We start from the raw sequence: 26,031 nt of genomic DNA, 5'->3' as shown, positions 1-26,031 counted from the left end.
TAACGGAGAGCAACTCTGTGCGTGTGTGTGTGTGTGTCTGTGTAGGCTATTCAAGCACAGGGTTCATATCTAAAAAGCAGGACCAGGTGGAAAGATCTCCAGCCACCAGGGAACAATTTGTCTCAGGAAGAATCTCTGCGTGTGTGCATACATGTCTGTGTGTGTGTGTGTGTGTGTGTGTGTGTGTGTGTGTGTGTGTGTGTGTGTGACTTCATCACATAGCACAGGAACAGACCCATGTTTATGACCTGAGCTAAGTGAAGTAAGATGTTTTATTGAAAGAAGGAGACGTACACTTTGAGTGGAAGAGGAGCAGAAGACAGACACACTCTTACTCTTGGTTTTAACAGAAATATTGCGTCCAATTATGAAACCATATGTTTTAAGACATACCTATATTAAACCAGCTGTGAATTGATGAGGGAAAAGTCTGTTTATGTGTACTTATTCGTGTTAGTTGTGTTCATTGTAGTTGTGGTGCCTTTGATGTGGTTCGGCCTGGATTCCTTCGGTGTGAAAGAGTCCAGGAAGACGACTCAATTACAGAGCTGTGGGCAGAAGAAGTTGTTATTACCTCTTCCTTCACATTAGGCCTCTGCGCTCGACCAACAAAACCGTACGAGATGATCTGTGGGTCGCGACGGCTGGACTCGGCTGTTACCTTTGCACGAGGGAGTCTCTTTTTTGAAATCCATTGGATTGAAAACGCAGAGCCTTTAATCAGTGACAGTGCGGAGGCTGTGCGATAACAACTCCGGACTCAGGTTCAAGTTCTCCCGTGTTGCCTCTCGGTGTCTGTGCGTAACAGAGAGCAGCTCTGCACAGGAGGTGAACGCCACATGGCTAGTGACTTCAGCAGACTTTTTAGTTTCAGACTGAGTTAATTACATTCTTTTGTTATGACCAACAATGAATGCATCTCTTAATTTGCTTTTTATGTCAGCTGTTAGTAGTAAAGAGTGACATAGAGCTGTTGAGCAGCAGGGAGCCGCTCGTAGTGCCTGGGTTTTTTGCGCATCGGTTTGAATCTTGTGTGGTCTATGTGGAGTTTGCATGTTCTCCCCGTGTCTGTGTGGGTTTCCTCTGGGTGCTCTGGTTTTCTCCCACAGTCCGAAGACATGCAGTTCAGGTTACTTGGTGACTCTAAATTGCCTGTGGTGTGTGATTTTCTGTGTGTGTGTGTGTGTGTGTGTGTGTGTGTGTGTGTGTGTGTGTGTGATTTTCTGTGTGTGTGTGTGTGTGTCTGTGTGTGTGTGTCTGTGTGGCTACCTTGTGATGGACTGGTATCCTGTCCAGGGTGTAGCTTTCCACCCACTTATTCCAAGATAGGTTCTGGAATGCCACAACCCTGACAATGATAAATGGTTAATAAAAGTGAGTGAATTTTAAAGTTGAGCTACCATTTTAAATCACCTTGGAGAAAGGTGATGGTGAAGTAAAGGTAAAGGTGAATAATTTTCAAAGATTACCATTTTTCACCAATGACTGCATGTATGGTACATATACTGTATATCATTCATCATATCTGTAATTTCAACCAATTGACTTTTAGAGGGCAGATTTTTCTTTAATGCATTCTTAAAAAGAAGTGATTAAACTGGAATCCTCAGCTTGGCAGGGGATGTTTAGAATACATTTTTCAGATATGATCTTAGTGTTCGGAGGCAACGGGGTGTGGTGACGCTGCGGATTTGGCTGGGTCCCACTCTCTGGCTCGTCTGGGGTTCGAATCCTGTTTGGGGTGCCCTACAACAGACTGGCGTCCTGTCCTGGGTGTGTCCCCTCCCCCTCCAGCACTACGCCCTGTGTTGCCGGGTTAGGCTCCGGCTTGCCGTGACCCCTGCTTGGGACGAGCGGTTTCAGCCAATGTGTGTGTGTGTTCAGAGGAATTTTATTAACATGAAGAAACTTCTCTTTGCCATGGACACTATTCAGAAACACACACTGTGACAGTACCAGGTAGTATAAAGACTGGGAATACTGACGCGTAGTCCCAGAAGGGACCCTGCTGTCGTACCCTTGAGTGACGTACTTAACCTGAACCACTCTGGAAAAATATCCAGCTGTAAAAATGTGAGTCGCATTGGATTAAGGTGTCAGCTGAGCAAAAACATAATAATTATCTTTTTGTCCAACTAAGCATTAAAGAAATTGGAGTGTAACGTCAGAAAATGGTGGGAACCTCCCTATAGAGAGACGTGGGAAGAGAAGAAATTACACCTTACAGAGAGTACGTTTCCCACAAAAGCCTGTCCAGAGAGATTTGTGCTCTCCGCTGAGGAGGGGGACAGCCCCTCCTGAAAGGTTAAACAAATAACCCTTCTTATTTTCTAATGATTTTAATCTGCTGGCATTCGCTGGATCTTATCCTGCTATTTGACATGTTTCTTGTTGGAAAAACCCAACAAGCACCTACTCTTGATTTTGAGTCATGCATTCCATGCATTAATACGAATTGACGCTTTTCCTACATCTGCTGTTGGATGGTATCTAGTGACATTAAAATATTCTTCTGAGGAAATTATCATGCAGTCAATATACAGTATATATAGTATATACAGTGTGTATAATATATATATATATACATACAGTGTATTTACTGTTCAAGTATTTTGCTGCTTGTCTAAATCTGCATTTCAGATTTCCCTAGATATTTGTGCTCTGTATGTCAATTACAGATATACAGATACTTTGCTTTTATCTGGTGCTGTACATTCCTAGCGTTGAGCTGCATAAAATTAGTTATCTGTGTAAAAAAAGCCCTGCAGAAGACTGATGAAACAGTAACTTGATTTTTTGAGGGGGATTATTAATTCACTTAAGGAGAGGACTGCTTTTAATTTGTAAAGGAGTCTTGTCAGGACATTTGAAATCAGAACCAGGATAATTATTTGGAGTTTTCTGTATCATAGCTGCCAGCCAAATCGAGCCTCAGCTGTTCCTCTTCGTCTTTTTTTCTTTCTTTTTACAAACGAAGACACACGGTTGCTCCAAACGTTGGTTTCTTTCATGAGAAAATTATATTTTTTGATCTCTTTAGCACAGTTGTCAAATGGACCCTGGAGATTTCATTGTTATGGACTATTTAGACTGTACTAATTGCACGTTAAATATTTTTTGTTTATGAAAAGCGGTGATACTGATGTGCTTTACATCTTTTCATCAGTTACTCTCATATTTTTCACTTATTTATACTACTTAAGACATTAATAACGATAATGGCAAAAGTATCATTTGTTTGTGTGTTTATTATTTAAAGTTTAACCCCTAAAATTTTAAGGTAAACACTGGCGTCTGACCTTGGACAGGCCAAATTCTTCATCACATAGGCCAACGTTGTACTTAGCTGCAAATATATGATTCCATTTTATGTGACTAACATTATTTTTGGCAGGTTACTGGGGAACTAGAGAAATTAATTCAAAAGCTAATTGTAAAAGTTTATAGAAATTTTTCTGGAATAAAAAAGCTCAAGTTTTTTGAACATTTTCAGTTAAAAAGGGAACTTCCAGTTTGTATATTTGATTGTTCTTCCTGTGTATCCAGAGTTTAATCTTTAGTCTTATTTCCCTCCTCCCTTTGTTTTTGCCCACACCAAATCCTCTTTTAAGGGCATTTTCAGGTAGCCCCTTTCTAATGGACAGACTTTGACCTGCTGCTGTTGGTTTCCAGCATGGTTTTGATTTCTACAGGAATTTACTGGCTGCAAAACATGTGCAAATAGCATTTACACAATATGCTCCTCGAGGCTTATTGTTCAATACCATTTTGCAGACAATAAAAAACAAATTTCTTGGTGAAATCTCAGATCTGCATGATGAAACTGCAATAGAAATATGTTGCAGAAGTTGGTCAGAGAAGATGTTCATAGCTCATTTTCAATATGTGCTTATCGATTCTGTGGACGTTGCGTTGGGTTACGTAGCATCGCTGCAAAGAGGCGTGTCATTGGCTTGAGCAGTAGTGGGGACAGCAGAATTTATAGTTTTATATTAAATTTATAGTTGCAGCACACTTCTTTAATGTAACTCTGGCAATGTGAAACCACGTTGTGAAACCATGGGCAAGAGAAAACTAAATAGCCAAAGACATTAGAAGACCGATTGACTGTTATTATAAGACCTAAATAATGTATTGGATTTATCATGAAGGTGCCATATACCTGAGGTGAGGAAGTGTGCTATGGAAGGAACTGCGAGGAGCATTTTGGTCTTTTTCACCATGTGACAAATCTACCTCCAGGTTGAAAGACAAATGGTTTTATTTCATTGTTTAATGGCCTCTTATCCAAATGGAATTGTCATTGTATCTTTTTATTTACGTGGATATTCCAGTGAATTGATTCAGATTACGTACCTTGCTGAATAATACTATAGCAAAGCCCTCTGAGGCCTTGAACCATCATCGTTTATGGTAGCCTTTAACCATTGTTGCCCTTACAGAGCACTAAAGATTTTTCTTGCCATGGCTTTACTTGAAGAAAAAAATGCAGGAAAAGCTATGAGTGAGAAATACAGCAGTGGAGGCTGGAAGGGAAGCCAGTGATATCATATCAAGGTGTTACAAAGTGTGGCTGGTCCATGTGTCAGTGCTACAGCTGGAATGGGGGAATGGGGGTTCCTGGGGCACTCGCAGATCTGCTAATGCACACAGAGAGCCATTTCTGGGTCATTTAGATGAGCGTTGCTGATAGTAGCTGTAATAATGAGAGTGAAATAGTCTCCCTGCATGGCTCCTTCCCCCATCAGCTCGAGGTCCCTGGTCCTGCTGTTAGAGAGCAAATGTAATGGGGCATCTTCTCCTCGATCGCTGTCAGATTCTTTCCGATCAACAGTGGCTGACCCTTGGGCTCCCATAGTGTGAGGACTGCAAGGGCCCTCTGAGTCTGGCCCAGGGGTGGCCCTTTATTTGGGGAGCAGGCATTCACTCTGTTTGCAGCTCTTCCTCTGGGATTTCGCCTGCCTTGGACCTGCCGAGTCACCCTGTACACCGCAGTCACCGTGCCTGCGGCGTTGAGGCCCACTGCCTTCGCCGTGCTGCCCTCTGCCACGCTCATATTAAATTAAGCGTCGCAGCTTAGGCAGGAATGCGCCGACACACTAAACTGGATTTAAGCGTCATTTCAGGTTTTGATTGAATTGTAACAGTATATTGCATTAAAACGTGGGGCTTTGGAAATCCTAACCCCTTCCAGCATGAGGGTTCTGGTGTGTGCTTCGGCTGGGTGGGACCGTGGGCGACGAGGTGGGGGTTCTGTCAGGTAAAACATCAAAATGAGCGGTCATTTAGAAAGCAGCCCTATTGTCCAGTCTGGAGGCAGTAAAAGGACTTGGAGAGATTGGCAGATGACTGAAAAGAAGGCATGACATGGCATTATGGGGAAATAGGTTCAGATTCATACAGCACCGGTGCATGCAGACCACTGGTGGAAGCAGGCAGAAATCCCTCTTCCTGTGATCGAAAGCCTTGCTTCAGTGATCTTCAGTGGTCTTCGATTGGACACAGAGTGAGTGTGTTAGGTGTTCTACAGTGTTGGAAAATTGCTTCCCCCCTTCAACGGGTGGCCCTCATTCCACTACTACAGCAGATAAGGATCAACCAGAAAAGCGTAGGCCTGGAGTGGATGCTAGTGGTGGGAACTCATTTCTTCTACTGAACTAAAGCGACTTTTAGATGTATGAATGATACTCACTCTAAAGAGGACATCATATTTCATCCTTCCCAGAAAGTGTCTGCAGTTTTCAGCAGCACTCTTTAAAGTCTGAACACTGAGATTTTTCTTGATTTTTATCCAACATGGAATCTTATAAAATGACAGATGTTATAAATGTGAAAATGTATACCACTCTGTGCTCTGAAGTGTCCACTGCAGTGGAAGGAGTTCTTTTCATTTCATTTCAGGAATTCTGTCACCCCCTATAAAATAATAAAGTAAAAGTGAAAAGATAACAGAACAGGAGCTGCCTTTTGAATAATCAGTATTTGGAAATGAGTTTAGCTTATATTAGCTAGCTTGTTAGGGCAAACTATATTTTCATAACCAGCTAGTGTAATTTTTTCATACCCTCTATTACTAAAAATATGATGCTTTTTACAATTCCGAAAGATGCAACATGAAGGCAAAACATTATTATGATCAGATTGTCTACTTAATGTGCAGAATTCACGCTTCATGTGTTGCTCTTTTTTCAAAATTAATGTAGGCGCAAGCATGTAATGTGTAAACCTAACACGATCAGCGTGGCACCTAAATTTGTTTACCAAAGTGTTTATCCTGTGTGCCTACATAGTGTGCTTACATTGTCCCGTGCTGTTGCACCCTATAGAAAGACTGAAGCATGTGGTGATGTAAATGTAGATCAAGTTGCACAGTCCTGCTGTCGACCAGTAGTGATATCTATTTGCTGTAAATTAAAATAAATGTAAAGAAGTTCACAAGGTTCGGCACATTTCCTTGAAACAGGAAGACATGATGAAAAGAGCTATACAAAAATGGCCTGTTTATGTGGCGTAGAAATATATGTATGTTCAACTGGGTGTCTTTAAGGGCTATATTTTCATAAATAAGTATTTATGTTATTGGCTTACGAGTTTTTATGTGGCTGAGCAATTGCTTACAATCTCATTTAGCAAGCTGAGGTTGAAATAAGAGTCTATGGTGTGATAGAAACAAACCCGACATTTGTTTCCGCTTGTTCTTTCGGATCGTTTCTGTTGCGTTATCTGTGAGAAAGCACATGTGTTGGTAAAACACTTTAGACTGTGTCCCTGTTGACCATTTTACTCCAGCAGCAGCGTTTAAAGGCGCCGCGCTTCTCTTCGCTGTTGTAACACGCGAGTGTTTCGTAGGTTTGTCATCGAGTTCCCGCCACACAGTTGCCTTAAATTCGCTTTCTGTGAGACGTGATTTGTCCATTACAGACTCTCCCATCCTGTCAAACAGCACAGGCCCAACATGCGGGTGCAGTGCGCTTAGGCGAGCCGCCCCCCAGCGCACACGCTTTGCCTGCAGCCCCCACCTCGCCTCCAGGCTGGAGTGGCAGTATTAACATCTCTTTCCTAAATGGGTTACTGCTGCTCAGTGGGGGAGAGAGAGAGTTTCCTGTCATTGGAGCTCATGATTTAATTTGGAGTTTGTGGGAGGTTTAAGGTCTTCATACAGGTCATCTTTGATTTCCATATGTTGCTGAGTGCGCAGGCACATTCTTCGCTTGCCGACAGGTCTGCTCTGGCAACCGCCTCCTTCTAATTGCACTACAGGTAACAATAATTCTGTGGAGGTTTACTGATTTCCACGTGGAGTGCACTATGAGGATATGAAAATACGAAGAGGAATCCATATTCCTGCCTTTTAAATCTCTCTGTGGTCATCTGATGGATGGTGTGTCCATTGCCCCTTTTGACTCTCTTTTTATTTTGTCCGAATGCAGAAGTCTGTCAGGTTCACGAGAGGACGTAGAAGGAGTTGTGCGGCTTTGTCCATTTATTGTTTTTGTAAGACATAACTGGCTGAACTGCGAGCTCGCTGGATGTCCCCCTCTCGTGATCTCTGTGTGATGACAGTTCGATCTCAGGCATGCGTTTGATTAGAGGCCTGCTGTTGTCTCAACGGTGGTTTGACCTCGGGAACACGCCGAAAAGGAGCGGCACACGGAAACGGATCCCCGAGCCGACCTCGTCCTGGAATGGGCCGACCCCCCCCCCCCCCCCCCCGCCCCACCGGGCGCGATCCCCAAACATGCCGTATTATACAAATGATTGGCCCTTCCTGCAGTCTGCGTTTAAAAATAATGACCCGGGCGTTGGAAGGGCCCCGAGGGCGCGGGGCGGGTGCTGTTCTGTGCTGCGTGAGGTCAGCTGTGTTCTCCTAGAGGCTCAAACTCCTTCCTGTTCCACAAATGTCTTCAGAATGTTGGCGCGAGCTTGTGCCAGCCGTGGCCCCGGCTCACTCGGCTGCCAGGGCTTGTTTCTCGCCTTCTTTGCTTCTCCTTTTATTAATATTTCTTTTTTACATCACTAGCTCCAGTACATCATCTTTCTAAGCGCTCAGTGCCAGTGTTGTTACGCTGTCCACTGCGCCTGGAACATGCCGTGAGTTAGCGTCTGAAGACGTGCGGCACGTCCTTCACTCACACTCTCTCCGTCCCTCATTCACATTTCCCCTCCTGACAGCTGTGTCTTATCAGGCTCCGTTCCTCGCTGATAACGGGAATGATACATGTAGAGGTTGCCTGATGGACCAGGTGCTCCTGAATTGATGCAGAGACAGCTCCTGTGAACCATAGACACGGCCTGGATGGAAAGTACCTGTATGTGCTTTGCCGCCAGCTGCATTGCGGTTTCAATAGTTAAAATCTGAACGTGGAAAAGGGGACCTGCTTTTTTTTATCTGTTTGGCAGAGTCGCAGACTCTACGAACGCACACAGTTACCCAAAAAATTTTGGACGAGGTTTTGAAATGGTTGACGGCTTTCACGTTGTGTTTTCTGTTGCCATGGCGAGGGACCGTGAATGTATCACAGGAACGCCACCCAATAATAGGTGTAATTGATTATTAGTCTGTGTTGGTACAATCCGTCTGTGTTTGACCTGGAAGGCGCAGGTTGAGAAATAAATCGTCTCCGTGGAGGAAAATCCCCGACGAGTTCGGCGAGATCGTATCTTTCGCCCATAAATCCTTCACAATTTCCCAGCCAAATAAAAAACGAAAGGTTTTCATCCCGCAGTACGGCGAGACGCCCCCGAAGAGTCGGCTCTGTCTGTAGGTGCCGTGCGCTCTTGGGGGGGATGCGTGGCTACTGAAACGGGTGTCTGGCCCCTGCAGATGTCAAAGCAGGGAGTTCCCAAAGCCTCCTCCAGCTCCTACCTCGAAGGTGAAGCAGCCCACTCTGCTGAGCCCTACGTCTGTTTTTCCTCACGAACAGATTGAGATCTTAAGGATCAGATTTATTTTCTTAACTGGTTCAAATGATCCTAAATAGATTTGAGATGAAATGTAAATACAAACCCCCCCACCACTGCTGCCGCCACCCCCACTGCCTTTCCCTCCCAACCCCTCTTACATATGAGGCAGTCCTCCAAAATAAAACTGCAATGGAATAAAGTTGCTAAGAAGCAAAATAATCAGCATTTTCATTCAGCCTAGTCATGCTTACAGAAAGATTTATGTTATTCAAAATAGGTTGCATCTTGGTCAGCTGCCATTTTTTCATGACTTTAAAAAAAAATCTTCCTATATAGACTTTGAAATACCCAATGGGACATTCCACGAGAAGGCTGAGACATGTTTTATACAATGTGCACAAGCTATGGTTTGAAAATTGATAGGTGGGAACAAATGTGCCAAAAAAACAAGCCTTGAAAATCCATCAGGAAGCAGGCAGCACAACGCAGGCAGATCCACTGTGTTGTTGTGATGTCAGTGCAGATCCATTGTCTCTGTCACTCAAAGATTGCGAAAGAAACCAGATTGACTTGGGTTGCGTTGCTAACATGTGAGATACATCTCTTCCATATGTTTAGTCTGTTGTTCCATTTTTCAGCACAATCATACTTAACAATGTAATGCTATTGTAAGACCAGGGGGGTGCGGTGGTGCGGTGGGTTGGTCCAGGTCCTGCTCTTGTGTGGGTCTGGGGTTCGAGTCCCGCTTGGGGTGCCTTGTGGCAGACTGGCGTCCCGTCCTGGGTGTGTCCCCTCCCCCTCCGGCACTACGCCCTGTGTGCTGGGTTAGGCTCTGGTTCCCCGTGCCCCGTATGGGGCGAGCGGTTCGGACAGATTGTAAGACCGATAACAAGATGTTTTTTTTGCAGTTGTCAAAAAATACAGTACACGGTATCACATCATGATATCAGCTCCCTTACTGAAACCTTCAGCTCAGCAAAGCGACAAGGCATGTGGCAAGTGTTAGGTGCCCCACCTTTCTCGCAAGTGTACCAGCTAGGATTTAAACTCACAACCTACTGGTCCAGTTCAGGAAATCCAAATGAGCCACGTGTTTCACTACAGTTGTGTTTAAGTAGATTTAATGCATTTATTTTCACTTGAAAACATTTCAGTCCATCCATCCATCCAATTTCAATAACCGCTTGTTTTAAGCAGGGTCACGTTGAACCAGACGCCTATTCCGGAAGCATTGGGCGCAAGGTTGAAGGAGGGGGGATACACTCTGGATGGGACACAGGGTTTACCATTTCCATAACTAAGTAAAAAGTTGTACTGCAGTGACACTATAGTGTTTTGGTCAGGGATGGCTTTGAGCCTGATTTAGCTTCTTTTCATTTCCTGGTTGTACTAAACTAGAGCAATTAGAATACGTACGAATGGTCATGTGAATGGCCACTTAAATTAACTGCAGTATCTGCAGGATGGCAAATAAAGCATTTCAGCTGACAGGAATCCCTAGTATGAGATATTTGTATTTGTGCGTGAACCCATAGAGGAAGTGTACAATAGTCAGTATAAAACTAAACCTTATCTCAGAAGGTTATGGTTTCAGGATTCTTAAACCCTCTTATTTCTGCAAAAAAATCAAATATATTCATATGTGAATAGTCAGTACGTTCTAAATATTAAGGCTTACATGCTTGATGTTGCCTTGGGTGTTTGATATCAGCACAGAAATGCTGATTTGTGCTTTTTCCTCCTTTTAATGCTATGAGGGGATGCCAGTACTCGTAGCTTACTCAATGTTTGTTTTTATTTTACCCTCACTTTATGCTTGCTTCTTTCCTGTCATGTTGAAGTGAAGCTATCAAGTGTCAGTTGTTGTCTGAGTTTGAAACTTTGAGGATTTCTGCAGCAGGACAGAAGAAAAAAGTTTTGATAGGGATAAGATCCTCAAAGAGTTGCATGGGCCTTATCAAGCCCCTGTTGGGGTTTCTTTGCCCTGAAGCGTGTCGTACTGGTGTGTTTGCTGGAAGGGGAATGTATGGGGGCTCGTCTTCTCCACCACCACCACTCTTTTCCAAACACTTGGCTTATCGCAGCTTACATTGTTTTCATTAATATTTTTTCATCGCCTAGTCAACGTTTTTATCTGCAAATCACATTTAACCATTTATATAGCAGCATTATTTTCTGGAACAATAAAGCAAAGTGCCTCATTCAAGGTTGCAAGAGCAATGCACTTGAACCAACATCCTTCAGCGCACAAGTCTCTCTTTAACCACTACTCTGCTGCTGGCCAGGATATGAGAAGCGCTATGTATTAGTCTTAGTCTTTGCTGAACCCATAGCCATGGCTGTGAGTGGCACCAAACAAGGACCCCCAGCGCACCCAGTGATCACATGGAGGAGGGGCCTTACTGTCAGCACCACTCGCTGGGGGATTAATGTACGATACACAAGGAGAAGGCTGGGGAAACCCCACATCCAGGCCTCTACCTGTGAAAGTACACTGTTGGAACAGGGCTGTGAAAACACACTGGGGTGTGGCTGTCAGCCTGTAGAAACGTCTGTCTCTGTTTCTTTTTCTCCTCTGGTCCCTGCAGTCGGAACACTGTAGAACATCCATAACCTTGGTTGTGTGGGGTTTTAAACCTAGCGTGTCTGCTGTTTTCTCAGTTTCCGCTGGAATACGAGCACGGTCCATCTGCGGTGCGCTCCCCAGGCTGTCTCGTGTCATACTGACGCTTCTGCGAATTCACCCGCCGCCTTGCTGCTGTTCCCCACACTCCTAGTCCTGCTGGGAGAGCCTGCCGGAGCCATCACTCCATATTCGCTCTAATTCCAGCGTCGGTCCCAGACACAGCTGGTACCCAACCTTCCTCACAGGGAACTCCTCAATACCTGATTGGGGGAACCCTTCAGAGCTCCCCCCACGCTCGGCCCACACTGATAGTTGAGACCGACTCCAGATCAGGTGCACCGCAACTGTTCACAGCCCCGCTCATAATGGACTGGAACTTTTGCGAAATTTCTACACTTTTATGAGCCTATTTTGTTTCTCATGCTTGGCATTATTACTGATTTTTTTTCCTGTGCCCTCTCCTGCCAAAAATTTTTTTGTACATCTGCAGAAATGTCAAAACAACCTGCACCCAGGAAAGGAGTATAAGCTTCGGATTCCACCCGTATCAGTTATTAACTGGCTAACCTGAGAGCGATGCCAGCGTATCGCCGTCGGACGCAAAGCCCAAGCCCTCGGCTCATTAGAAGCTTTTAAGTTGTAACAGAGAAGATAATAGAGAGGGAAGAGTTCTGCTCTCGAAAAGCCTGAAGAAGTTTTGTCATAATCTCTTCTCTGTCTGTCTGTCTCTCGGTGTGTGTCTCTCACAAAAGTGAATGAAAAGCTTCACAGGAAACACTTCTCTGAACAGGAAGACTGGCAAACGGCAGAACGGCGATTGCGTTTCGATGAGCTATACCTCGTTGATTTTCGTGTGCTCTTTGGATCGATAATTACCCCCCCTAGTGGTGTGCACATTTACTCCTTATCATCTTGTTGGTTTCCCTGAGTCGCTAAAAGCCAGTCAGAGAGGGCAGGTACCCTACTATTTTTTGTCTATATGGGATATCACACAACTTGTACATTAATACATTTTATCAGAACTTAAATATATTTCTGTTTTTTTTTTCCCTTCAATGTTGTGCTACATTATCAACCATTATTTAGCCGGGGGGTGTGGTGGTGCAGCAGGTTTGACCCGTGCCTGCTCTCTGGTGGGTCTAGGGTTCTAGTCCTGCTTCGGGTGCCCCGCGACGGACTGGCATCCCGTCCTGGGTGTGTCCCCTCCTCCTTCGGCCTTATGCCCTGCGTTGCCGGGTTAGGCTCCAGCTCGCTGCGACCCTGCTTGGGACAAGTGCTTTCAGCCACAGTGTGTGTGTGTGTGTGTGTGTGTGTGTGTGTGTGTGTGTGTGTGTTTAGCCGGGATCTTTACCCAAGGTGACATATAGTGTTATATAATTAAATATGCGGTGATGTATCTGTTTATACAGCAGTGTTTTTTCACGTTATCAGTTGAGGGTAAGTACCTTAATAACAAGTACTACAATAGCAGTGGGATTCTAACCCATGACTCCCTCACTGCGAGACTCTAACTACCGCTATTGTACCGACTGCTCCTGTTAGATGTGTGAATGTATTTATATTTACATATTTCCACCCAAAAAGTCCAGCTGAAATGTAACGCGTTTATTTATCCAAGAATCGATCGACTGAAGTCCCGAAGAGAACTTTTTGAGATTTGTTTAAAAGTTAAATAGGGGTTTAGTGTAACTTAAAAGGCTTCAAAGGGGACAGGATTCTGGAGAACTATAATATTAATAGGGACTGTAAGGAAAAACAGCCATTTTCCTCTCTAATTCAAGAGGCCTTGAGGCCTAGAGGAATAGAAGCCTTTTACTGTTACTCTCAGGATTAGGCAGGTATTGCTTACATAAAAAAAGAACTGGGAGCAGCTGGAGGGATAATTACCTTGATTCTCAATTACATGCCATGAGGGCCAATAACAGAAAAAAATGAGTTTTGTTTGGGTTAGAACTGCAGCTCCAAGCAGGAGGAAGTTGTAAAAGTCAGATGAAAAAGCTCTTGAAGCAATTGTTCCAGAGGAGATATGCCCCTTTCATGAAGTGCCTGATGCAGACCATATTTTAGGCAGCCTTTAAATCTCCAGCATTCCACTGTGAGTGTGTTTTCGTTGTGAGACACTAAACCTGAGCAGTTCATCAAAAGTCTCAATCTCAGAAATAGACAGATGGCATTAAACCCGTCTGAATGGGAACTTGTTCTGATAGTGTGTGACGCGGCTGCTGCCAGAGCTAAATGATTTAACTGCAGCTGCTAATGTAAAAGTATTTTGCCCGAGTCCAGACGTTTCAGGGTTTTTTTTCTTTCTATAGCATTTCTTTAAGTTGCTCTGAAGTTTAGACAAAATAAGAGACGTTACCTTAACCTGTTATGCAGTTTTATTTAGAGGATTTATTTGTTGCTCAAAGGCAGTGGCATTTCTGTCTAACAAATACCTTGTATCCCGTGTGATTTATGGATATTATATGTTAGTATAACTTTGATGTATGGCAAAGTCTGCAGCATATTCTTCAAAAGAGCAGTTCAGCCACTTTGTGATGCTGGCTTAGGTCCATGAAGTGCTTTTAGGACATTTACAAATCTTACAAAAGCTTTTCAGTGTCAGATTCAATCATCCGTTTGCTTTAGCATCCTGACAATGAAATTAGTCTGAGTTTTGTTTGCACTTTTGGAAACCGTGGCTGATACGAGCTGAAGTGAAATGGCTGAGTACGTCATCCCAGCACAGAGCTCCGAGGCTCTGCAAAACGTGTCAAACGCAGCCTTCCTGTCTTAGCTGTGAGCGTGTCTACATTTCAAATAAATAGACATGAATATGCAATGGCCACAAAGGGTGGCTATTCAGATAATCAGACTGTGCTGCACCCCTCCCCCTTCGTGAAATTCCACTTTTCACAGTTTAAATAGCGGCTCCCCATAGAGCGATCTGCATGGACTCGTATTTTCAGGGAGGGAATCCATGTGAAAAAGCACAGGAACCTGGCATGCAAGTTAAATTTTTCCTTATAGCGGGACGTTGGAGTAAACAGCAATGCAGACGTCTCCCCAGCGACGGGGCACTCAGAATAAGGCCATCTGCCTCCAAGTGCTGTCCCATACTAGTACAAATGCATCCTGTCAAAGGAGAACCGTAGCCTGACACTAACAGAAATGAGGGCTTCCAGCGGGTCACTGATGACTGAAGTAGTAGAATAAGGGAATAAGGACTTGGGACAGAGAGAGCCGGACTGTGCTCACATTTATCCTCCTGATGTTCTCTTTGCTGCCGTAAGTGCGTGAACACACTGGTCGAAGTTCGCTTCAGCCATCCTCCCTTCGCAGGCTCTGAACGTGGCCAGTCCTCTCAGCCGGCCGCTGTCGGAACGGGGTCGTCTGCAGTGCTGCCACGGCCAGTGGGCCAGTAATAAGGCTGCAGAGGGGCAGCTGCTTGGTCAGCTGGTGTGGCACATTCCCATTGTAACAGCCAACCGGCACCTCCTGCACCAGGGTGGGCGCGAGATAGCAAGCTTCTCAAAGGGTAAACATGCTAAATAGCAGGAATTTGAGGTGGTAACGTCAGTGACCCTGATATGCTGCGCATACTACAGTGGTCCTGAGCAAAGGGAGAGGTTACCGGTGTAAAGGGCGAGCGGCAGCTTCCACACCAGTCGGTGTGATGACCAGCACAACAAACCATAATTCTGACCTAAAGTCTACCATTGCAACGCAGCTACATGTTTTAGCGTGTTTGTATGCCGTGCATGTAGAGTATGCGTGAAAACCCTAACACTTGCTGAACACTAGTTTGTTTTCACAAGGAATTCAGTTATCAAGTTGTACATGGAAATGAGGCAGCTCCAGAGATGTAGGACGTTTGTGCGTCGCTTTGCTTTCGCTCTTACTCTTCTGTCCTGTTCCTCCCACGCAGATGTTGCCCAGGGTCCCCATGGTGTACTCACACTTTACACTGCTACTGTACACGCACAATATACAAATACACAAATACTTGTATACATGTCAACGTATGGAACAGTATGTACTATTGTTGTATGATGCAAGCACTGTGTATTCATAATTTAAAAATATTACATTTAGCTGAGCCCTAACACATTTTGCTGACACTTTTTTAATTGTTGTTGCAGTAAGAGTTGTTGGGTTTTTTTTTTGTAAATACACACACACACACATTTTCAGAACCGCTTGTCCCAGATGGGGTCGCGGGGAACTGGAGCCTAACCCGGCAACACAGGGCGTAAGGCCAGAGGGGGAGGGGACACACCCAGGACGGGATGCCAGTCCGCCGCAAGGCACCCCAAGCGGGACTCGAACCCCAGACCCACTGGAGAGCAGGACCTGGTCCAACCCACTGCGCCACTGCGCCCCCGCTTTTTTGTAAATATAATTTCCTAAAAGAAGGTACCTTACTGAAGGTAATTCAGTAGTCACGAGTTCAAGAATGAGTACTAAGGCTTATGAATAGTGTTGAAATGATGCCATTTGTTCAATGAATTGTATATACATATGTGTGTGCTCCTTTCTGTATTTGTATTCTGAAATCTCTGAACTTTGAGGATCTGTAACTGGAATCATCTGCTGCCTCTTCCAACCTCAGCATTTAACAGCACATTTCTCTGTACCGGTAGATGCAGTGCAGAGGCTTTGTGCTGTAACTGAATTTAGTTGTTTCAAAAGAGGGACAAGAATTCCACAATAATTGGTAGTGAAAGAACTAAGACCAACAGAAAAGGCACATAGGTGGTCCCAAATCTCAGCAAGGATTCTATTTACAAGCAGTTTACATTAGTACCACTTAAATGTAAAAGAAAAAAAAAGAACATGCTGCTCTAGTTAAGCAGAGCACTCGTTCCGTAGATATTCAATACCCGGCATCCAAGCGCACGGTTCCTTATGCAGATGATCCAGGTTGGCGTTTGAGAGTGCTACCCTGAGGCAACGTTTACATTTGTGTCTGTGTTTCAAGATAGGGTTTTTTTTCTTAGCTGTGCTTCAGCATCTCACCGCTTTGTGCTTCTGCAGCACCCAGGCGTCCCTCCGCCTGGTGAAGCAAGCGGGTGATACCCACAGGGATGACCTGACGGCTCCCTGCTCCCCATCCCGCTGAGCAGATCCTGCCGTCCCCCAGACCTCCTATATGGCCACAAGCCCCCCAGCAGGGGTCCTTTTGAACGCCTGCAGACAGGCCACTCGGAAAGCAAACAGAGCATAACTACTTCCTAATAAGAAGCCTGCTATTTGACTGCCGACTTGACACAGACAATGTGCAGATGTTTAACCTCTTTGTTGCCAAGCCCCCCCCCCCCCCCCCCCACCCTGTGAAGCCAATCTCCTTTGTCTGCCAGTTTGAACTGTAATTTACGTGGCCTCATAAACTCTCAGTGGCACTTTTTCCTGTCTTCTTTCTGCAGTCTTCCCAGCACACTCGGTGTTCAGACAGAGCAGCGCAGCAACAGTAGCCTCCGCTCAGTCCCTCAACCGGAGTGGGGGCTCCGAGCTCATGCAATGACAAGTGTACAGAAAAATCTACACTCTTCCATGTTTACACTCTAATTTCTATTGGTTGAATTTATTTCAAATTATTCAAATTATTTAATTAAGCCTTTCCTGAGAATTGGATAAATTGAGCATCAAAGAAAAGCCAAGTCATTTCAAACTTTTCTAGTAATTTGTGCCTTTGACAATGGTGGCATTCTATGAAGAACGGAACGATGCATCATGGCTTGTCCTCAGAATGTTCCTGAACGCTGACATTTTGGGGTAATTACGAAGACATTTACAAGGCTAGTTCTCTACACGGTGCTGCTGCTTCCACAGACCATTCGAGAAGCCCACTAACGCTGAGAGGGATGGTAAGGGGGTAAAAAATACTCTATGTCTTGCATGTGGCTGAGGGTGTTGGCTTGGGGGTTGTGAGAAAAACACCTGATGGATCCCATGAGACACCCCCTTTGAGACTAGCGGGAAGGTCAGGTGGTCTTCTCTACTCACTCCAGGTGGTGGGCAGACAGGCGCATTGAGAGTGTTATTAAACCCCAAAGATCTCACAGGCTCTGTCCTCCATTGAGAACCTATAATTTACACCCTACTGTAAAACAAACGGAGTTTCATGCCTCTTCATCAAAAGAGGGACCATCCAACGTTATTTCATCTCTCTGCCTCTGTTTTGAGAAAGACTGTTCAAGAACAGTTTGGTTCACTGGAAACAGTTTGACCAAAATGTTGCAGTTTTCTTGTTGTTTTTTTAAAGTTCTGATGTTGTGTAACATTAAAAATAACTTATAATAATAGTAGGTAAACCAGCTCATGCAAAGACCATCTCTAAGTCCCAGAGTTGCCAATACATTTGCTGGTTGCTCCCATATGTGTTCCCATATAATTCAGTTCCGACTATTTTTGATGTTTTGGTTCTACATTGAAATTATCATCACGAAAATCACTGGATGATTTTTGGATCATGGAAAATCCTTGATTTCTTTGTGTTAGGCACAATAAACAGGACAGTACTTGAATAAAGCCATTTGAATGAATTTACGGTTTTTTTCCCTTTAATCGAGGAATTTGTGAGTCCTCCTTTCACCAAATGTGGCAAATTCCATGCTTTGTTTACCACCTGTGATGGCTCCAAGTCCTGTTGCCAAGCAAAAACATGTTGTAGACATATCAGTACTTTACAAGAGATTTGCCCATTGTTAATTTCTAAGAAGCTTAGAGAATGATCGAATAGAGAGAAGTTGGTATTTCACTTCTTTCTCAGTCAGCAGTTGAATGAGCAAATGAAAAGTAGATTTTTGCGATTTATTATGCTCTTGCTCTTGAGCATAGGAGCAGTAGCAGATGTTGAGGCTACCTCAAAGACAGCTAACAAATAAAAGCTTATTTCGGTTTAAGGATGTAGTTACATACATTAGTTTTGCTCTGCAGCCCTAGTATTAGCCTTGGGTAATGTACAGTACCTCACTCACTACTGCTTATTATTTTTTGAACTGCAAAATCATTTATAATGTTTTAGAATGTAAGTAAACTGTGGAAATTGCACAACTGTGTTTTTATGGTATAACAAATTGTGCCACTTGGTTTAATTACTTTTTATGTTTATTTATTTGTGTTCTTAACAGATTGCTCTGCCTTCCTAACCTATTGCAGATGCTTTAACATGTACAGACAGGTAAACAACTGTCCTGAATATGATACGAGTTTCCTTCAGGCAAAATATGAACAATGTTGTATTTGTAACAGTCAAAAACTAGTCATTATTTAAAAAGCTATCAGGATTTCCCAGGGTGTCCCAGGCCTTATAAAGATATACATGATTGTTTTTAGTTCCAGATACACAACATGTGTGTTCAGCGACTACTTCATTTCCCAAAATGTGCACATTCCTATAGAATTCATTACAAATGAGCATGCAAAGTTTGCAATAATGCCAAACACAGTTAACAAATTTTTAACAAGGCCTACTGGCGCAATGCCATGCTGCTTGAGGAACATCAACGGAATGCCATAAATTCAAACATTAAACAAAACTTCTATTGCCCACAGACTGGTTTTGTTTACTTCTGCAATACCTGCAAGGTGGGTATTTTTAGAGGCTACATGTATGATTTTGCCATGTTTTAATTACTAATTCTGTTTTCTAAGATAAATGGCCTGCTTTACAATTAAGAGTGGTTTGGACAGTGACAATTTGGGGCCAAGCTACAGAGAAATGCACAAGCCTTGCAGATCACGTTAAGTTGCCCACAGCTTGTGCCTGGTGTCGGTCCTCTCTTACTAATTGTCTGTTAAAACCAATCACCGTGGATGTAGCTGAAGGCAGCTGGGAGGACTAACACATTGCAAGCTTATTTTTGAATTATTGCCTCCTGTCGTAACTTTATCGCATCACCAAAATGAAATAATTAAGCATGTTAGAGGCCATGTTTGATCTCGACGACAACAGCATGACCTCTGAGGAAGCGACGGGCAGGTTTTCAGGCGATGACGAGTTAAGGATCTGAGCGTATTGTTGTGGAATTTAAGGACTGGCCCGAGGCCTGCTGGGATTTTCAGGCTTAATACCCAAGCTCTGCTGGAAACCCATTTCCTAGTGATAAAAAATCTATTTTGTCCCTCTCGGTTTCTGGATTTGCCTAATTAGCCCATCAGAAGTACAGGTGCCATGTGCTGCAGGTTAGAAAAGGGCATTTCTGCTCTTTATATTTGTCGGGTATCTGTTGTGGGTATTCCGGGTGAAGGCTTTCAACATTTGGCGAGCACATGGACCGTAATTCAGTCTATCCCGGACATCAGAAGCTGCATAAATTTTTACTGCTGTTACTAACCAGGGACGTGTTTGCCTTAGTCCACTGGCCCAGGTGCTGGCTTCTGCAGCATGCCGTCTAACGAGGAGAGCAGCGGTGTTGTAGCCATGTGGAAAAGCAGGGATGGTAGTCATGTCATTGTGGGTCCACTTTGAATATCGATGTCTAGGCAGCAGACCATCACTCAGCAAGGCTGTCACTCAACTGCCGGATGTGATTACTCTGATGCTAAGTGGCCAAATCCTGACTGCTCTCCTTTTATCATTGTTTTGGTGTGAATCAACTCGACACTGTCACCGTTAATATGATATCATAATGTTTACTGTCTGTGTTTACGTAGTCAAAGCGACAGCTGTAAGTGGTACAGTTTGTTTCTGAGCCTGTGCTGAGTGGCCTGGTTGCGAAATGCTCTCTTCCTGTGGGAGGTCTTGCCAATTGATGTGTGAACTCTGGTACCAGGGTGCATGGGAGTGTTTAGCGCTGAACTAGGGCCCACCTCATCCTTAGATGCCCATCTGTTTGTGTTTCTGCAGCCGGGGATACGTTGAAGAGCGAGGAGGACGCCGGAGGAACGACATCTGTGCAGACCAGGAGGGATCATCAGCTCATCGCAGATGTGCCGATCCTGCAGGAAGAACACAGCCTCTGTTGACCCCGTACATGACAATGGTCTCCCATCTCCTGTGTGTCCTGTATACAACAGCAGTTACCCTGCTCCCACACAACAGCCCCCACAGAGACACTTATACAAAGCAGGTCGGGTGCGTGCCACCCTCACATGTGCCATACACACTGCGTCCTTTCAGCTTTTGTGCTCACACCTACAGTCTTCTCATGCTGGAGTTCCTCCCTTGGCTGGTGTTGTGGATAACTTCTACCTTCAGTTAGGCACTGCAGTGAGGAAACACACCTGAGGCAGGTTTTTTCAAGCCTCAGTCTTCACGGAACGGAAGACCTCCTCGTCTCCAGGTTCGACCAGAGCCGTTTCAGAGTCATGCCTTAATGGGGGAGCATGGATTCCACAGTGGTCCCTTCTTTTGCCTCATGTTGACTCACCTGTGTCATCCGTTTGAAGTGGTTCCCTATCCATTCTATGCAGACTATAGTTGAAGCCATTTTTCTTAACCTTGAGTGTTTTTTATGCATAGCTTTACCTCCCCAAAAGTTCACAATCACCCCCTTCATCACCCTTGATCTTTTAGCCACGATATATTTCTGGATTAACGACAATCAGCATGTGCTCTCCTTGGCTGCTAAGGTTGCTTCAACCACTTCAGGGTTCCTCTCTGATGGCACCGGTGCTGCTCAGAAAAACAAAGCGAATCGTTTACGAAGCCATGTTTCAATCCTGAGCTGTGACAAGCGAGCAGAATAAGCAGTGCATACTGTCTTTCTTGCTTGACCCCCACAAAAAAGTATTGACGGTGTCCTGCAGAATGAGCTGGTCATGAAAGAAGGTAAAGCTGCGGTTCTGGAATAGTACTGCTCAAAATCGATACGACAGAGGTGTAACTTGAAGCCTTTCAGATGGCCTGTAGTACACCTTCGTTTGACATTTTGGCTTTCCTCAAGAGGCTCTCTGTGCTACTCTCACCCCACACGGACTCTGGTCAAGGTGGAGACAGTGTCTGCCGCTTTCGGAACGTCAAACCAGTCTGAACTGGACTAGTCCATTCTAGTGACTCCAAATGTCCCTCTGAACAAGATGGCATGTGCCTATAAAATAAAATATGTGTGTGTCTATATTTGGTCAGATACATGTATGTAAAAGAAAACAAATGTTTATTTTTTTTCAGACTTGTCAAAGAAAAGAAAGACCAGTGTTTAGTAATGTGACCACTTTCAAATGAGAATCTTTAGCTTTAAGAGAGTGTCAGTAAAACAGTACACGAATGAATGAATGTATGGAATGGTTGATTTGACATCATCAGACTGAAGCATTTTGCACATAAAGGCTTAAAAGGGTACAAGTGAAAATACACCTGGAGTCATTTGCAAATGGGGCTTATAACATTCATAACTTTGAGTGTCTTGCATTCAGCAAAATGTCTGTTGAATTGCAAATGAATTTTTTTTTTATATTTCCACAAGCTTGCAGTGTCTTGTAGCTTAGCTGATGTGATCGCTTAGAGCATGTATTGGACTGCAGTTAAGTCATCGTGTTTACAGGGCGGGAAGCGCCGGGCAAATGTTGTCGAATATTTGTCCGAGCTCAGCCCTCTCAGAGACCAACCCCAAGAAGACTGCCAGCAGTCATTCCTGAAGCCTTGCCTTCCTTGTCAAACACGCAAGGACTGCTTGGCTGTAGGTCCTTCCTGAGATTATTCTGTTTTGTCCAAAGGAATGTCCAACCATAGCTAAACCTTTGCATAAGTGGGGTAAAAAAATTAAACTGACATACTTCATTACTACTAACTTCACCTTTGAGAAAGTAAAATTACTAACAACTATCTTTAATTAAATTTAATGTTGTAGAAATTCCATAGCTGATAAAGCTTTTACTCTTTCTATTTTGTCATTTTTTAAAACATCTATGCAGTAATAACAGCAAATCTGATTTGGATTTGGAGCTAATGAACTATGTCCCAAAAGGCAAAAATTGTGATGAAGTCCTGTCATTTAATGATGCAATGACTTCCGTGGACTTTTGTGTGGTTGTCTATTACTTACTTTACCTAATATGAAGGTTTGATCAGAGCTTTACGTGTGATATACTGAAAAGAATCCAGTTTTCATTTATTGAGATGTTGTGTATCTGAAAGCATAATAGTACAAGGGACAAGACGTAACATGTCTCACATTAAAAAAGTAGCCAATGTTACGCAAGGAGCCTAACAGCATGTTCTTCAATGTTACATTAGAGGATGTTGTTCCATGTCCTCTTATCAGGTCCTTAACACTACTACAGAATACTTGAAGTAGGTCATCCTACCATAAAAAACCCCAGACCTAGTAGAAAACAAAAATATACACAGAAGTGTGAAAATGCAAATTCCTTCTTATGTAAAGTGCCAATTTTCAGCAGTTAAGGGGACAAAAAAAGCTATTCTCTTTGTTGAGTGATGTTTTTAAATTGATATTAGCATTAATAACCTCCTGTAGGTATTTAGGTTTGTTTTCTGCACATTTTTTCCTGTTTCAAGTTTTTTAAATATTTTTCCTTGGTCTTTCAAAATACATATACAATTATATAAACACTGTGACGAATGTAAATGTTATGGGCTTTACAAAAATGTATTTATTATTTTATAATTTGTTTTTTCTCATAATAATATAAAGATAAATTATGTGATTTGGTTTTTTATGTTCTAGAATAACTTATTTGGTTTAGCATTCTTTTGGGACCCTTTCCCATGTTTGATCCTTGTTGTACAGTAATGGTTTTCTACTCCTTTATTTAATTTGTTCAATGTGACATATGTATCTAGTTGGCACGCCACTGCTAAATTCTTAGTGAAAGTAGGGTTACTTTATGCATCATGTTTACCTGTTCTGGCCTTGATAATGCTGACATAAAGTACAATACCAATGTCATAGTGCAGAGTGGTGTTTGGGTGTACAGTATTGTGCTGCATCAATGGGCCTTTACTCTTCCCTGGTCTTTTTTAGATCCTTGGTTGATAGTGCTTCTTGTACAATTTTCTTAAAATGCGTGTGGCATGTTCTGGGTTGTATTATCTGAAAACGGTTTCAAATGAAAAAGACTCCTCAAAGAGTTTTAAAATGGGCATGTAACATGCAGTTGTTGTTAACCAGTGTCTTGTTGGTTGTGTAGAATGAAAGGTATGTAGATTTCCAAACTTTGTGGAAATGTGTCTCAGAATAACTAGTGCTGGCCAGCTTGTTTATATTCATTCAATAAAAGTGATTTATCATTCCAGATGGATGGCAAATGATTCCCCTGGATGATCAAGAGAAAATTATATGGAAAAGCAACATATCAATCAATCTATACATTTTTACAGGAGAAAATGTTCTATGGACCCCTGTAGAAAAATTTATCAAATCATTTGTGCTATTTTCTTTGGGATTAATAGTTTTCATCTACAGTATATAGTAATATGTGAATGTTCAAGTAACATTATCAGGAACAGCAGTAATATTAATAAAGTTAATATGAATCTCTCTTAAAAGCCATCTGTCATTTTACTGTTACTGGATGTAAAAAGAATTAACTGTTTATTTTTTTTCTTAGGATCTCTGGCCTGAATTTCAGCTCTTTACCTTATAAACTTAAACAGATGTTGCCAAGCTTTTAAACCCAAGGGACAAAAGCTCAGCCATGCATCAAGACTTGTTTCATTTATCCCAGACAGTGGCGCAGTCTGAATAAGTGTAAGCATCTATCTGGACATGAACCATTTTCAGGGATCTGCAGTGGGCCACAAGATGAGTAGTTCACTTGGCAAGGAGAGATGGGGAGATGCGCACGCGCCTTCGCTGGGGTTATCACACGATCTTCCACCGCACTCCACTAAAGTGGAGCATTTATGTCCTTTCAAAGGAGCGAAACCCCAAGGAATGGTGAAGTGTCAGATCTGTTGATGTTAGGATGACGAGATGGAGATTGTGATGTCTCTCTTGTGCTCACTCGCTTGCGCTCTCCCTCATTCACTCACTCACTCTTGCCCAGATGGAAGATAGTATTCCCGCTGAGGCTCTTCTTCTTGTTCCTCAAGCAGCATCTCCCAAATCTGGCTTGGGTTTCCAAAGCTATCACATGACCCCTATCATCACAAGTGAAGGGAATAAAAGACATTTCAGCAACACATTCAAGGACAGTAACTTAATATTCACTCAAGAACTTCTTTTTTTATTTTTAAAGATTTCATTTTGCACAGCTATATTACATGTATGTGTTCATTGTTGTACCCCCGTCACTAGCTCCTTCAGATTTTTTTTACATGACATTTCATGAATTTCTTTGTGTGTACTATTCTTTAAAGATTTTAAAGAACAGTCAAGAGCACAGATGTCTTCAGCTGAGCCCTGGACATCACTGGTAGTACGTTGAGATAGTGTGGTTCCAAAGACAGACTCTCCCCTACTACTTTCAGGATCATTTCATTTTACACTAAAAGATGGACAGTGGAAACCGATTCAGATTTGTGCTTGGAAACAAACAACACTAAACACACAATCCTCACCTCCCAAAAAAAAAAAAAACCTTAACCTAGTTTTCTGCTCTGTGGACAATTTATTGATGTTTACACTTTAAAATACTTATATTAAGCTGTGGTATTGGACATGTAACATACTATGTCCGATAGAATCCTCCTGAATTTAATAAGTACTGCTGTTATTTAAAGATGTTTACTTTAAGATTCATTATCTTAAAGATGCCCGTTTCAAATGTTGCTGGGTGTTCTTGGCTACAAAAAAAGAAAGCATGCATTTTTCATTCATGCATGTCATTACAGACTAAAATAAAAATGTGTGCATAGCACAAAGTTATATGATAGCCTTCTCTATAAATAACTTTGAGGAGAATCAATATCTTGTATTGCAAAATACATCAATGGTATGAACCATGAGGACATTATATTAATGTTCTCAATTAGAGACCCTGAAATGCTCTAAGTTTTTCATTGAAACTATACAATACACATTTTGTTTTACATATACTTGCATGTATTTGTGATGGTCCAAGGTAAATAAGGTGGCTGGACCACACTCACTGAATTGAGTCAGTGGTAATATGAAACCTGGGCCAGTAACAGCCCAAGGGTACTTTATGAGTTTATTTTTGGCTATAGAGACACTTGTTTTGTTATGCACGATTCTGCACATTTTTTTTTTTTTTTAGTTTTTACAGTTTCAATTTATTCTCAAGCAACCCCCATCCTCCCACCCATGAACCCCCTCGGGCCAAATGGCAGCCAATGACAAGGAGTAAGGTCCTATACAAACCGATATTAGCCAATAAGAGCAAGCAAGAGCCAACAGGAGCCAATGAGAGCCAACAGGAGTAAATAAAAGGAAATACAACCCAATAGAGGCAAACAAGAACTGAAAATAGCCGTAAGGAGCCACTCGGCACCGTGCTTGAACCTTCCTTGTAGTGCTGGCGCCGCAAACCTTTAAGCCTTATATAGGTGTACCGCTTCAAGGCCGCTGTCGGTGAATAACAGTCATTTAATTAGTGCTCTTTTTTCAATGTATGTCTAGGTCATTCCACATTTTAATCGTGTGTCTGATATACTT

The 26,031-nt window shown here is 43.0% G+C and overlaps 1 protein-coding gene across 18 annotated transcripts in view; it reads left to right on the top strand.

Moving 5' to 3' along the window:
* The window catches only part of LOC108925612 (ERC protein 2), a 238,838-nt gene extending 218,405 nt beyond the window's left edge, over positions 1–20,433 (top strand). For 17 of the 18 annotated variants that reach the window (XM_029249231.1, XM_018737690.2, XM_018737689.2 and 14 more), the window contains one exon: positions 20,361–20,433. The gene's annotated coding sequence lies outside the window, so the exon portion shown is untranslated. The other variant, XM_018737675.2, reaches the window with a different exon arrangement.
* Positions 20,434–26,031: the final 5,598 nt, after the last annotated feature.

This window comes from Scleropages formosus, chromosome 2 (genome assembly GCF_900964775.1).
Source record: "Scleropages formosus chromosome 2, fSclFor1.1, whole genome shotgun sequence".
In the NCBI taxonomy this organism is placed as follows: Eukaryota; Metazoa; Chordata; class Actinopteri; order Osteoglossiformes; family Osteoglossidae; genus Scleropages; species Scleropages formosus.
Note: the sequence above shows the minus strand (reverse complement) of the source record. Positions and strands in the feature narration are given on the sequence as shown.